The 14,065-nt window shown below is 39.8% G+C and overlaps 1 protein-coding gene across 4 annotated transcripts in view; it reads left to right on the top strand.

Moving 5' to 3' along the window:
• Positions 1-14,065, top strand: part of SULF2 (sulfatase 2) — a 117,941-nt gene that overhangs the window by 38,027 nt on the left and 65,849 nt on the right. The window lies entirely within an intron of this gene.

Here is a 14,065-nt window from a genome sequence, read left to right as displayed (position 1 = left end):
ACTTGTATCCTGCCTGGGGTGTTTCCCAATTACTCCAAGTAGTTAATCCCCCTTTCATTTCTTTTCCATTCTTGACTGAAATACAGTGCAAGAAATAAAAAGAAGCTTTCTTAAAGAGCTTGCAAAAGCACTGTCAGAAAGGGTGTTCTGCCAGTGAGGAGAAGGAAGATGGCACAAACAAAGGCTGTGATTGACTTGCTTGCTAATTCTGCTGAGTAGGGTGATATCCATGTTCCTGGGCAGTTCATTTATGTTTGATATGATCAGTCAGGTCGCATCATTAAACTCTGAGGTCCATTTGAATGGGAACTGCACCATATTCAATTTTATTACGTGCAGTCTGTTGTTTCTTGCTGGCTCTCATTCTGTGCCTGATACTCTCTTCCATTTTCTGGCTTTTACTGCATTTTGGAGCTGTTTTAAGGGAAGGGATCTAAACACATGGATTTATTGCTATTTACTGTCTATACCCACAGTTTAGATTTATGTGATCCCTCTTAATTATTGCTGTCTCTCTGCCAGTTTGGAATGTAGCTGGGACGAGTATGTTCTGGCAGACAGATTCTTGAGTTGATCTTTTCTCAGTCAGTGAACTAACACCACCAATACTCCTGATGTAAGAGTTTGGGACTGTTTTCTGCCCATACTGCAGCTCAGGGCATCAGATTTTCTGCCTCCAGCAATGGAGTATGTTGCCCACTGAGCTTTTCTCACTCATTCTGTCTTTTAACATTCATTCATTTTACTGAGCACTGACTTCTTGTATAAGCTTCCACCAGTTTTCTTCCCAGGTGAAAAGGGTCTAGAGAACTCTTGCTCCCCATTCCACTGGTACCTCATCTCTGTGCCTCACTGCAGCAGCAGAGAAGATGACAAAGCCTGGAGCTGAGTCAGAGGGCTCTGGGTGCTTAGAAATGGACTTTTGAGTTGGGCATGTGGAATTCCTCACGTGTCCCGAGGGCTGCAGCTCCACTCTGGGAGGCTCAACCTGCATGTGAAAATCTCACAGAAGGATTTCTCTAAAGCAGAGATACATCTCATGGCACTGGGCCCTGCAAAGACAGACCAAAGCTGCCAGGCAAGGGACATCAGAATTGGACAGCAGGTTCTGCCTTCCTGTTGTGAGGAAAGTTTTTTTTGTGGCTTTTCTTCTCACAGCAGCTCTCAAAGTGTTCTGCCTTAGGATCTGCCACAAATATCACTTTGCAGAAGTGCTTCAACCACCTGTGAAACCCAGTATTGGGAAGTAACAGAACAATCCAAGTTGTACTCCACAGGCCCTTGCTTTGGGGGTTTGGAGTCTGACCAGGCAAAAGGAATGTGTCTGTCTTTCCTCTCTATGGGCTTGCTCTGTATTAAAGTATAAAGAGTGAGTGCTTCAGGCAATCTGTGACCAAATGAAAGGTATATGAACTCTTCATTCCCTGTGCAGCTGAATCATCAGGGGATTAGGCATATAAACAGGAAAACATATTTTAGGTTTCCAAGTAACTCTGGGCTTAGGTGAATAGCATGTTGCCACTGGGGTGTACACCCCAGTTCAGGCTGTCACTGCTTGAGAAACTCCTTAAAATGCAGAATCTCTTCCCTCAAGCATTATAAAAGAAAAGGTTTCTTATTCAGACTCCCTTGGAGGATCTTGCAGTAGCTAAAATGTAAGTTTATAGTTAAAAAACAGTTTTATTTTAAAAAAACCCCCACAAACATTATATTTGACTTTCAGAGTTTGAGAAGCAGGAAAAATAGAGATTTACCTTTCCTGAGGTCACACACTGATTGTGTGCAAACTGCCCTTTCTCTCACAGACACTGAATAACAATCACCAGTTTACAGACTTGAGACAGGTAGGAAAAGATCAGGATAGAGGACTTTTACCTTCTTAACTCCCATTCCTACTCTGTGATGCTGGTATTTCTGTGTTTTTAGTACAGCATCACAGGTTTTCTTTAACCCTCTGACTCTGAATGTCGGGTTGTGGGGAGCTGGAGAGAGCCTGTGACACTCCATGAAGGATAATGTGCTCATCCCTGCCAGCAGTTCCATGTTGTGGGAGCATGTGTCTGTTGTAATGCACTGAGAGGGAAGGAGACCTTTTTCACCTTTATCTTGAGGCTTCTTCTACCCCTTTGTTATGTATCTGGATTCAGAGGGGCACAGGGAAGTTCAGTCCTAGATAAACTACACCAAACTTGTGGTTGTCATCGCCTGTGAAAGTTGAATTTGATTCTTTCCCCTGTGCACATAAAGTGTGTTATATCTTGTCTCTCCTCAAGGCAAGTTCTTTCTGTGCACAATGGGAAATAGTTTCTACATCATATTAGAACCCTTATTGCTTATTTGAAAGGCTTGGCTTCATGAAATCTTGAACAACATGGTAACCATGCCAATTATATCCTCTTCATGCTGCTCCTTTCAAAATGACTTATGGTCTCAAAATAGCTGCAAGCAAGGTACTAAAATCACTCAGCAGCTGGTATACAGGACATTCTGGAAATCTCTGACAAAATATGAAATGAATTTCCTTCCTTGAAGTCCCCTACTGACATTCCTGGAGAAAACATGAGACACAGGTGGTGATTGGGAAAGCAAGTTAAAATTTGTCTCTGCTGGCCTTGTTTATGTGGGAAATTGCTGCTGGATCAGTTCTGGCATTGTTCTAAACTTTCTAAACCTCTGTTTAATATTAAAGGTATTGCTATTCTCAAGAGAAAGTTCTAACACTGTGTTAGGTAAGAGATTTCTCCTTCTGTAAACATTGTTGATCAGCTCATCTGGAATTAAACTTGCAGAACTTCTGATTGACAAGGGTTTGTGCTAATGTACTTCTCTGTAGAGTAGAATGAGCGTTCGATCGATTTATGCTGTTCTGTCCTCTCAGGCAATGACATTTTATGTGCTCAATAACAATTTATTTAGCTCATCTTACTAGGAGAGACTCACTCCATGTGCTCTTTATGAGCCAACTGCATTGCAGTTCATTACACTGTTTTACTGGTTGGCCCAAACCTTCAAACCCAGGGCAGTTCCAAGCTGGATGCCTTTTGCTGTTGAATGTCAACTGCATCTTCATGACTGTTTGTCTCTCAGGAGCTGCTTCAGGAGTTCCTGGTGGTCAGGTGACATATTTCAATGCTGACCTCAGTGGCATTAAAACCATGTTGGAACAGATGTTGTTTCAGAAATCCCTAATGGTGGCAGCACTTTTTCACAAGTGCAGTGTCCATTAATCACACCGTGGACGTTGTTTCAACGCCGAAGGCTCCTAGAGGGTGGCCAGATGTCTTTATTGTTGCTTGTCTGTCAGTGTTGGGGCACCAATATCAATGGTTTTTAGTCAATGTGTAACAGTAGGAACCTATATCAGAAGAGGCAGTGTTTTCCTCGGAATCTTGGCTATCCTGATGGTTATTCTCAAAGTGAACTTGTCAGGTCGCTTATTTATTTTTAAAGAGACTGCAGGGGTTCTTATTCTTGGAGCATTATTTAGTGAATGCTCAATTCATGTTAAGACTTTTTTTTAATCTTCTGAAGCCTTAAATAATTAAGAAAAAAATCATTTTAACATTCACCTATTGACTTTCTAGCTACTACCAAATGACTTGAAATAAATAAATCATGAAAACAGTCTGACACTTCACAGGCAAACGTGTGCATTGATGAGGAATGCAGGAGTTGATTCAGCCAGGGTGGTGCTGAATGCTGCTGGAAATGACAGGTATGTGCAAAAAATGCAATCCTGGCATATCAGACTCCATTCTAACGAATAGGAGTACATTTCAAAGGGCTTTTGAAATGGTTTGCTTTGTTTGCAGGTGCATTACACTGCACATCTGTTAGAATTTTTTGGTAGTGTTTTCTCTTCTAAATGATTAATTTATAAATCAGAAGAGCCAAAAGAGACTGTATTTTATTCAAGGCTTCAGGATTCTGAGTCCCACAGAAATGCATAAAAAGATGGAGCCTCTGCTCTTGTGTAATTTGATTACAAACGAGGCTGGAGGACAAACAATATAGTTTGAATTATCTCCTTTCTGTGTGGCTTTCTGCACAAACCAGCCCCCCCAGCAAGGCTTCTGCTGCGTTTCCTTTTCTCTTTTAAGATGAGAAGACTCCTGGTTGTAGGCATTCCAAGAAAATAAGGAAATCTATAAGATGAATTTTCAGTGTAAGAGTGTGAACAATAATCTGTCATGGAGGGCTCCACAGCTGCTGTGTAAGGCCAGTGTGTGTCATCTGTCTGCTGCAAGGCCTGCTCACTGCAACAGGGTTTCTAGGAGTATAAACAGATTAGGATATTTTCTCTAAAATATCTGCCATGTGTTTGCCCTACAAATCCCTAGAGTGCCTGATAAATATGCAGTATCAGGTTCATTTATTTAAAGAAGCATTGGCACGTGGTGCTGCTTTGAAGTAAAAAGCTTTCTGGCTTAAGCTGTTTAAGAAAAAGATGATGCCCAAACCTTCCTTTTTATTTGTTTATTTATTTATTTTTAATAGCAGTTTCTTAAATACATGTACCTTGCTGTTCTGTGATTTGTCCCTTTCGTCTTTTTTTTTTTTTTCCTATTAATTTGTTTTAGAAATTAGTGGTTTTGCCAAGGGGGGGTTCGTTTCTTCTGTGCTGGAATTTTCCAAGCTAGAGTTTCGCAGAATATCTTACCTATAAACTTCAGCTCATTTATTGATCTTGTCAGTGTATGTTTCCTTTGAAAGCTCAAAGCAGTCTTGGAGATGCCTTATTTTCCTTGGACAGTGCAGCATGTGATGATATTTGTTCCTGGAGAGGTTCACAGGGCAGACTGTGTGATTCACTTTGTTTGGGTTGTTTGTTTTCTTTTTAATTTCACTAGATGTACAGGATTTCAAGAAGATTTTTTTTAATTCCTAGGTTTGCATCAGTTCAAACACCCTGTAACATACATATACCATATAATAGTATAACCCTCTCTGCTCAGTCACACTGTTCAGTTAGGTTTGTCCACGGAGCTTCCATGGACAAACTCGATTGGATTTAGGGCAGAAATGGAAAACATGCAAGCAGAAATAAAACTTCAAAGGTTTTTTTATTCTTAGAATTGTCAATAAACCATTATTTGGTCTTTCTGAAGTGATGCTGAGGAGAGTACATTGCTGTGATGAATATAAGCTGCTGCCATAAGTGTTAGCAGGACTCTCATTTTAACATCTCCCTGCAAATATTTAGGTGAGCAGGTCCCTGTGTGCAGTCAGACCTGGTGTGCAGAGCTCAGAATAAAATACTAATTGCAACATTACTGCTTGAGTTTTGTGATGTGTTGAAAGTACCTTCTGCTATGGTTTTTTGCTTTCCAGGGGCTTCTTAGTTTGGAAATTAAGAGTTTGGACCTTTTTTTTTTTTTCCCAAGAAATAGAGCAAGCAGCATCAAAGGCTTGAAATTTGCTCAGTTTTGAAGTATAATGCAATGAGTGAGGATGAAATCTTGTATTCTAGGAATTAGGTCTGTAGTTCATTTATGTTTTATATTCATACATAATTCTAAAGAAATGTATTTTTCTAAAGGGCAAAGGTGCTCACACACACAGTTTTTCCTATTAGACAATTCAGAAATCTCTGAGCTAGTGTCTCCTAAAAAGCTGTAATTTGAATTAAGGTCTAACTGGAACAATATGAGCTTACACAATGTGGGTTCTGTGTAGAATACTTCTTTTTCTTCATCTTTTTTTAAGGTGAAAGTTCATGGATTTAGCATACTCTGAGCATACAAATGTGCTGGAGAACAATGAAAGGTGAACAGAACTGAAGAATAAAAATAGAGGGGAAAAATGTGAAAATATTGGACTTGAATATGGATAAAGGCTTGTCAGGGCATTCTGATAAGGCCTTTGCTTTGGCAGATAAAAATGAGAGAACATCAGGGAAGTAGAGCTGATATGAGCTTTGTGCTGGAAACAGACAGTGCACCGTTTTTGGGTGTTCTGGAAATGGGTTACTTGTGTAGGAACCTGGAGCAAGTGTGTTGGAAAGATGACTCAGTTTGTCATGTCCCAGAGTACAGCAGGCCTGGTGGCCATCAGCTTTGCTGAACTTCAGTGACTCAGATTTTAGAAGTTTTTTTCTTAAGTGTTGAAGCCATTCTGTTGCTGTTCTTACACCATTCAGATCAGGATGATGTCTTAGCACCTTTCAGTGTGCTCTCACATAAGTAGTTGTCCTTTTAGCTTGGATTCTCTTATTCATCCTCTCTCTTTAGGTGGAGAGGTGGATGTGCAACGCAGTTCTTGGTTTCAGTAGGTTATTTATTATTTATTTAGGGATATATTGGATGAGATTTTATTATAAAACAGAAGTTTGACATGCCCTTTGTTTTTAATGGAGGTGAGGTGTGAATTTTTCTGACCAGGGAGAAGTTTGGTTAGAAGAAGTAGAGGGATCAGGCATTCTTGATCCTCATTCCCCATTGCTCTGCATGTGTGTCATTGTTTGTGTTGGTATGGATGTGAAATGAGGTGGATAGCATTACATGCAAATATTTTGCACCTTCTTCTTAGCTGTTCAAAGTAGTGTTTAGGTACTGCTTCTTTCTAATGGATCGTGCTGGGATTTTGAACAGGGAACCACCTTTTTCTTATTCTGACCTCCCTTGAAAAAATGGGTAAGAGTTATCAGCCACAAGAATAGCAGGACTGATGAGGAGGGTTCTTTGGTAAATTAGCAGAACTGTGTAACTGCAGAGAATTGAGAGCCTCAGTCTGTACTGCCTCTTGTTTCTTTTTATGCTTAAACTGGTTTGTTGGGGACCAGAGCTTTAGAATTACAAAATTCTGAAATCTTGCCTGATTATTTTTTTGCTGTTTGCCTCTGAAACTTTTGATAAAGACACTGAACCTTATGCATAACTTTCTAATGTATAGCAGTGCTTCTTTAAAAACCAGAAGAACTAAGATGACACTATTCCATTCTTAAGTACATTCTATGTAGTCTAAAACCCTGTGTGTATATGTGATACTGTCTATTTTCCTGACCTCTTCCTTTCACAGAAAATCTTTAATGGCTAACTGGAGGGAGGAAGCCCAGGCTACCAACTACTTTCTCTACTCACTTATCTAGATCTAGCTGTCTGTTCTTCCTATTAATATTTTTTAATTGACTCCTCTGTCTAGCAATATTTATTTCTTTTTTTTGGCCTGGTTTTTCTGAAACAATAATTTAAAATGATAATTAACTTTCTGCTTGAAAGTGCTCACTGAGGCACCCACTCAGACTTCAGCCAAGGTCCCTAGAATTAGGTGTTTGATAATCTGCTTGATCTGTCTGGTAGGTTGTGGTAAAACTGTTCTTGTATGTACTGCTACATCAGAAAAGGTAAAAAGAAGTATTACTAAAACTGTAAATATCAAAGGTGCTGGAGAGTATTTACAAGTTTTTGAGGATGCATCACTGTTAATTTATGGAGTTGTGAAAATTTAATAGTTTCTAAGTGCATGGGAACATTGTCCAAATTTTCAAAGAGCGTTTTTTTTTCATTGAGATCAAGACAGTGTGACACCTGAGTATTACCTGTTTGTCATGTAGCTTCATATGTGCATTTAATATTGAATTGCAGCATTGTCTGAGTATTGGTATGTACAAAAGCATGTGAAAATGAAAGCTGCATATTATTCACATTTTAATTGCACTTGAAGAATTCACAATGGTGTATTTAATTTGTCTATTGTAGTTCAGTCTTTTAAACTTAGGAACTGCTGCAGAGCTATTCAAGTCACTCAGCATTTATTTTTAGAGCTGTAGGTCAGGGAGGGAACGTGTAATGCTCTATTCTGGTAGAGATGGTGGGATTATGCTTCATTGTAGCTCCCAACATCCATCTCATATGCAGCTGATATTGTGCCCCCAGGAATAGCCATCCTTCCTGAAACCCTTAGGCTACAATAATGTGTCAGACAGGGTGCAAAATGTTCCGAGGCCTAAATTACAGAAGGATTCATCATCACGTGTGTAGAGTGAGCTGTTGGACTATTTTGAAATGCAGCATGCTTCAGGTTGTAAAAATTAGAGAGGTTGGTTATCCTAATCTTACGTAATGGTGTTGCTAAGCATAACCTGCAATTTCCTGTGTGCTGCCTCAGGGCAGTGCAGTTGGGCCTTTTCTGTCAGGTTGTGTGTCTCATTTAAAAGTAGTGTGGGGAAAGGCATGGAAATAACATTGTTTATGTCCCAGGGCTGACACAGAAAAGGGGCCAAGTGGGGGCTGGTGCGTATCTTAAGTCAGAAACATTTAGACAACATAAGATTTAAAAATCCATCTTCAGTTAATACTGCCTATAACTGTTCTGTAATCATTTGCCACATTATTTTGTTGCTCCTTTCCACTAAACTGATCCAAGGTACTAAAACTTCAGCTTCTAACTCACCACAGTTCATTGCTATTACAGTCACTGAGGCAGGTCTAATGAACTTCTCTCTGCATTCATTTTTGTCAGGCTTAACAGTGAGAGGATAAGGAGATCAGCACATTGCAAACTGAATGAAGAAAAATGTGCCAGTAACTTTTTGAGAAGGCTTGCTATGGAGTTACAGTTGTAAAAGGTCTATTGTGACACTGCCTCTAAATGGTTCCAGTCTCTTTACCTTATATTTAGGTGTGATAAGCAAATACTCCCACTCCCCAGCTTTGTTTTAAAGCAAAAAAAAAAAAAAAGGCACTTGTAGATTGCATTTGTAATCATTAAGATTAGATCTGTGCATGACTGGATTTTCTGGAAGTATAAACTAGATTTAGATCTGTCTTTCTGCCAGATTGAAAGAAGCTCATGATTTATTCTGGTGAACTATGGGAGGAGAAGGGATACCTGATGGAGCACAGAGCTTCTTGGGATGAAGTTACCCCAGCAACATTTTTGAACATGTCTGAACTAGCAGAATGGCTGAAAGTCAGCCCTTTTGTTATTGCTTGGATCCTTTCAGGCCATCCTAAAATTCGGTAGAATTTTGTTTTTTAATCATATTTTCAGCAGTATTCTCACACTCAACTTATGATTTGTACCTCTAGGTTCATCAGCCACATGCTCACAGTTAGGAATGTGTGGGGAAAAAATTAGAACTTTCAGAAATTGTAGAGAAGGAAAGGAGAGAAAAGACGTACTGCTTGAAAAGTTCTAGTCTAAGGAAGGAGTGTTTTCAAAAGTCAGAACAAGCCCTTGAGGTTTCTCTGGTGTTCAGATTTGATCAGAGAGTAAAAACTGATGAGCAGTGCTTTCTGACTTCAGATGCTGTTAGCAGCAGTGGAGTGTCTCAATGGTTTGAGGAGAGTGTACACGACACAAATATGTCAGCATCGTCAAGGCAGGCTGTAATTAGGTACAAACTGGTATAGCTATGCAAATTTAGTGAGTTATCACCTTGCCTATTATCAACTCTGCAACAGATAAATCTGCATTGTGCTTGAATTTTAATCAACATTCTAGTCTCTCAAGATCTCTTACAGTTAAGCACTGATGAAAGGGACTCAGTTGAAATGTGATGTTTTCTTCTGGATCTTGAGCACTTGGCTGGAATGCTGGACGCCATAATTCCAAATGTCCTCCCTTCCCTCTTCTTCTCCCAGCTTTTTATTGCTGAGCATGATGCCATATGGTGTGGAATATCCCTCTGGTCAGTTGGGATCATCCATCCCAGCTGTGTGTGTCCCATTTTCCCCCCGCCCCAGTTTCTTTGTGCACCCCCAGCCCACTTGCTGTCGGGGCAGTGTGAGGAGCAGAAAAGGCCTCGGTGCTGAGTCAGCACTGTTCAGCAGCAACTAAAACATCAGCGTGTTGTCAACACTTGTTTTCATCACAAATCTAAAATATAGCACCGTATTGGCTACTGTGAAGAAAATTAACTCTGTCCCAGCAAAACCAGTCCAGATCCTTAAGGGATCAGAGTAAATGGACTGCCTGTTGAATGTTGTAGCAAGATCCCGAATCACGGCTTTCCATCATAAATACAGTGATATTTCCCTACTTGCCTTTTTCGCCCCACAAAATGGACAGGACTTGAATAAGTTATAAGTACCTGCATTTATGTGATTATATCAGAATCCTAGATATTTACTAGGATTTACTAGTTTTGAAACTTCCTCTTATGACTGTTTTATGCCATGTTTCGTGAGCACTTGGCCATTGTGCCATCAATATGGATGTGTCTGCCTGGGTTGTCAGATGGCCCAGAACACCAGATATGGAAAGAATAAACTGCTTTACTAAGCAGGACTGTCTTTGTTTTAATTTTAGTGGTTGGTGTAGAGGTCTGTGTGTTGTATGTGTATGGGAAGGTTTTCTGTCTCCTTGGACATTGTACCCCACCTGTGCTCTTGTCCTTTTCGCTCTCCCCCTTTCTCTGGACCCCATCTCCCCCTCGTCCTGGACCCCAGAAATGTGTCTGTATTGCCCAGTGCAGTAAGAGCTGGAGCTGCAGCACAGGGTAGTTGTGATGCTCTGGTGCATGCACAGAAACTATGGGAAGCAAAGCAAAGGAAATGATTACATACAGTGTAGCCTAAAAATTTAATCTGCGGAGCCCCAGAGATCCGCGGGCTTCAAGCTGGAAACTGTTAGGCCAGTAAATGCAACAGTGTTGTGAAGCCCAGATATCTGCCTCTGCCCTTGGGACCTAGGAGGAAAAAATGGAATTGTTGATTTGTTATTAAAGAGCAGCTTCTCTAAAAGTATAATAATTTGTATTTTAAGAATGCACAAAGTATGGATTAAGTCTCTCTTTACTCTCAGTACATTACCCGTACTGAGAGTAATGAACCTACCATGACACTATCAAAACTGCTTGTCTACTTGCTCATATTTCTCTGTATTCTCCAGAGAAAATAACCTGCATATCCAAATGCACTAAATGACCTTTCACAAAGTACATCAAGAAATCCCCAAGATCCTTGCAGATGATCAGTAAGAGAGATGCCAATGACTGGTAGGTGAACATTTCTCATAAAGTAACTGCTCTTATTTCTGATGAAACAATCCTGACCCTCAAGGGACATCCACAAAGCACCTTCAAAAGATGAGCTTTAATATTAAAATTCATGACTCTGTTAAAAGGTAAAAATTATAGACTTGTTAGAGACACTGTGTTTATAGGTAGAGTAGTTATCTTCTCATTTCTCCTGTATTCCCACTCTGTAATAAGTCTGCTTTTTTCAGGAGATGAGTTATTATGTTATTTTAACAGACCAAACTGTGTCTCCTCTTTCTTTGTTAGCAAGCCTTCCTGTATCAGAGATAGGAGCTACTTTTCTTGCAGATGGTTGATTAACACCATAGTTAAATTCAGAGCAGTTCAGCTTTGAAGGTGGCTGCTTCTGTTTCAGATCTGAAGAAGTGCTTGATATGCCTGAGGCTCTGTCTGTTCCTTCCCATATGAAGCAGCTGATCTAATAACAGGTATCACATCTCACCATGAGCATTGCTTCACTTGTGCTATTGAGGCAAGAAAACGAGAAAATTACTTTCTGTGTGTGTGAAATGCTGGCAATTGTGTAATTTGCTCTTTTTATATTTCTTGCAATGGTATATTTGAAGCCCAGGTAAATATTCAGTCAGATCTAGATATCTGTATTACTGTTTAAAGTATTTGAGGTGGAGGGGCAGATTTGCTAAGCAGTAGTGATTAGAAGAAATAACAAAAAGCAGAGTAAATAAACTCTTAGGTTTCCTGAGGGAGGTGAAGTACAGGTGCATCCTTTTGGACTCTGTGCCTGCAACAGGAGAGGTCTTTGTGAATGAAAGTACTTCTGCTGTAGGTTCATCACGTTCACCTGAACCTAAAAACTGCAACCCAAACTTTTATTTGGCAAAAAAAGACATAACACAGACTGGACACCTGTGCTAATTTGTGAGCCATTTGGAGGCAGGACGTGAAGGTGACCTTGGGGGGTGCCAGGGCTGCTTTGCTGGAGGTGGTGTGGTCACACAGATCCATCCTCCCCCAACGTTAAATGCACAGGGGCCACCGAGCAGAGTGAATGCTGTGGTGTTTGGGTGAGCCCTGCTGCTCTATCCATCCTGTGTCAGTTGATTAGACATTGTTCTGCTTTAAAATATTTTTGAAATCGGAGCATAGTTGTTTTTAGATAGACCCAGACTATTTTATCATTACATTCCTCACTATTTTCTTAGGAAATGTTATTTAGATAAGGGGAGTGGCTGTTGCCTTCTCTAAGAGATTTTTTTTTTTAGTAAAAAAATAATAGTCTTTCACATTTTGCATCACATGCCAAGTTGTGCTGAGACTGCAGCTAATCATCATTTTAAACAAGGTGTTCATTGTCCTGTTGCTCCAATCCATACAACATTCAGGTATTGGAACAGGAGCACTGAGCACTGTGTTGAAAGCCTACAAAGGAAAATTAGATCAGGATGTACAAAAGAAAAATCTGAGCTCTTTATAGAGAAATCCTTTATTAAAATAAATTATTAAAGAATTACTGGTTTACAAGCAGCTGTTTTAAGGATAATTTATAAATGGGGTAAAGGGTGTTTTTCTACTGTTCTTGTTTCTTTTTATGGGCTCAACGACCAACAGTGGTTAACATCCTCTGTGCTTAAGATACATCCTTGAGTCTTAATAATAATAGTAGGACTCAGAACACATGTATTAATTTTGTATGTGAACTTCAGGATCATTCTAATAGTGTTTGATAATTTTCTGTTTGGCATTCCAGGAAAGATTTTTTTTTTGAGCTTGTCCAAAAAAGGCTGTCACTTTTGTCAGTGCACAGAGGTGTTACTTTTGTTACTGTTACATCTTCTCCATCTTCTCTGCTACTTCAATATTTTGCTGAGTAACTTGCTTTCACTGTTATGAGTTCTGATCAAAATTAATTAGAAACTAGAATTGATTAATCTTAAACTAGAATTATATTAAGCCTGGTAAGCTTATAGTTGTAACCAAAATCATAGAGTATACTATACATCCACACAGAAGAGTACCATGCTTAGCATTCAGCTCAAGCGAGCAAGGGTGGGTTTTTTTTTTTCCTTTCTCCTTTGCTTTTCCCATCTGTGTTCCCCTTTTTAATATTTTTGTAGTTTTTCCCCATAATGTGACAGCACATTTATAGAAAGTGCAACTTGACTTTAAGAGTCAAGCAATTACCCATAAAATCATATTGAGCTGGAGTCTGTCGTATAAAACATGTGCCATGTGAGGGATCGAGGAGTGGAGCATATTGTGCTGTTCGTGCCTTCCTGGCAGTGTTCTGGTTTGTTGTTGAACCAGTATTTACACAATTTATGCAGCTGAAATGCAGTTGTTTAAAGTAATAAAAAATTCAGCTCTATATTGCCATAATAATTGGACTTTCTGATCCTTGTGGGTCCCTTCCAACTCAGCGTATTCTGTGATTCTGTAATATAAGGGCTCTGACCAGTGTAATGAGTGTAACGGTGGACTGATTACTGTAATACTTTACACTGAGGAAAAGCAAGGGAAATCAGACTTATGTTCTGTTGCTGGTTTTATATTTAGGTCTTTAAAGATGACTCGGAGAATGTATGTATGCATGCATTAAAAAATATGAAAGCAGAGAGGAGAAATCAATATGACCAATGGTGTGAGAAGTTTACATGGGATGAGCTCCTCTAAAGCTAAAGCTTAGCAAGTCCGAAGGAGGATTAGAAGGCATTGACTGAAGTATGGAGAAGTGTGAAAGCCAGCCCTTCTTTTCTATTGCACATAACATGAGAACAATATTTGAGCTCTGAAAGCACAGTGTATCTGGCAACAGTAAAGAAGACATGCTTCACACAGCATGTTGCCTAGCTTCTATTTTTGGGGTGGGTTTTTTAATGACTTGTGGACTCTCTGTCTCCTTGTTTCCCAGAACTTGCTTCTCTGTATCACTGACGTGCTGCCCTTCCCTCATGACAGTTCCCCATGAGTGCTTGTTACACCCCTGAGTTTTAGCTGTTGTCTCAAAACTGATGAAAGCTTAAGCTGTGGACCCCCAGTATGTGCCAACTGCATCAAAGTAGTTCTCCCCTACATGCCACTCCATAGTTTAGTTAATAGCCCTACATGCACTGTTCTGTTTATTAC

The sequence above is a fragment of the Corapipo altera genome, unplaced genomic scaffold, assembly GCF_003945725.1.
Source record: "Corapipo altera isolate COAL_440 unplaced genomic scaffold, ASM394572v1 64, whole genome shotgun sequence".
Lineage (NCBI taxonomy): Eukaryota > Metazoa > Chordata > Aves > Passeriformes > Pipridae > Corapipo > Corapipo altera.
The sequence above is the reverse complement of the archived record's forward strand: the minus strand, read 5'-3'. Positions and strand labels throughout refer to the sequence as shown.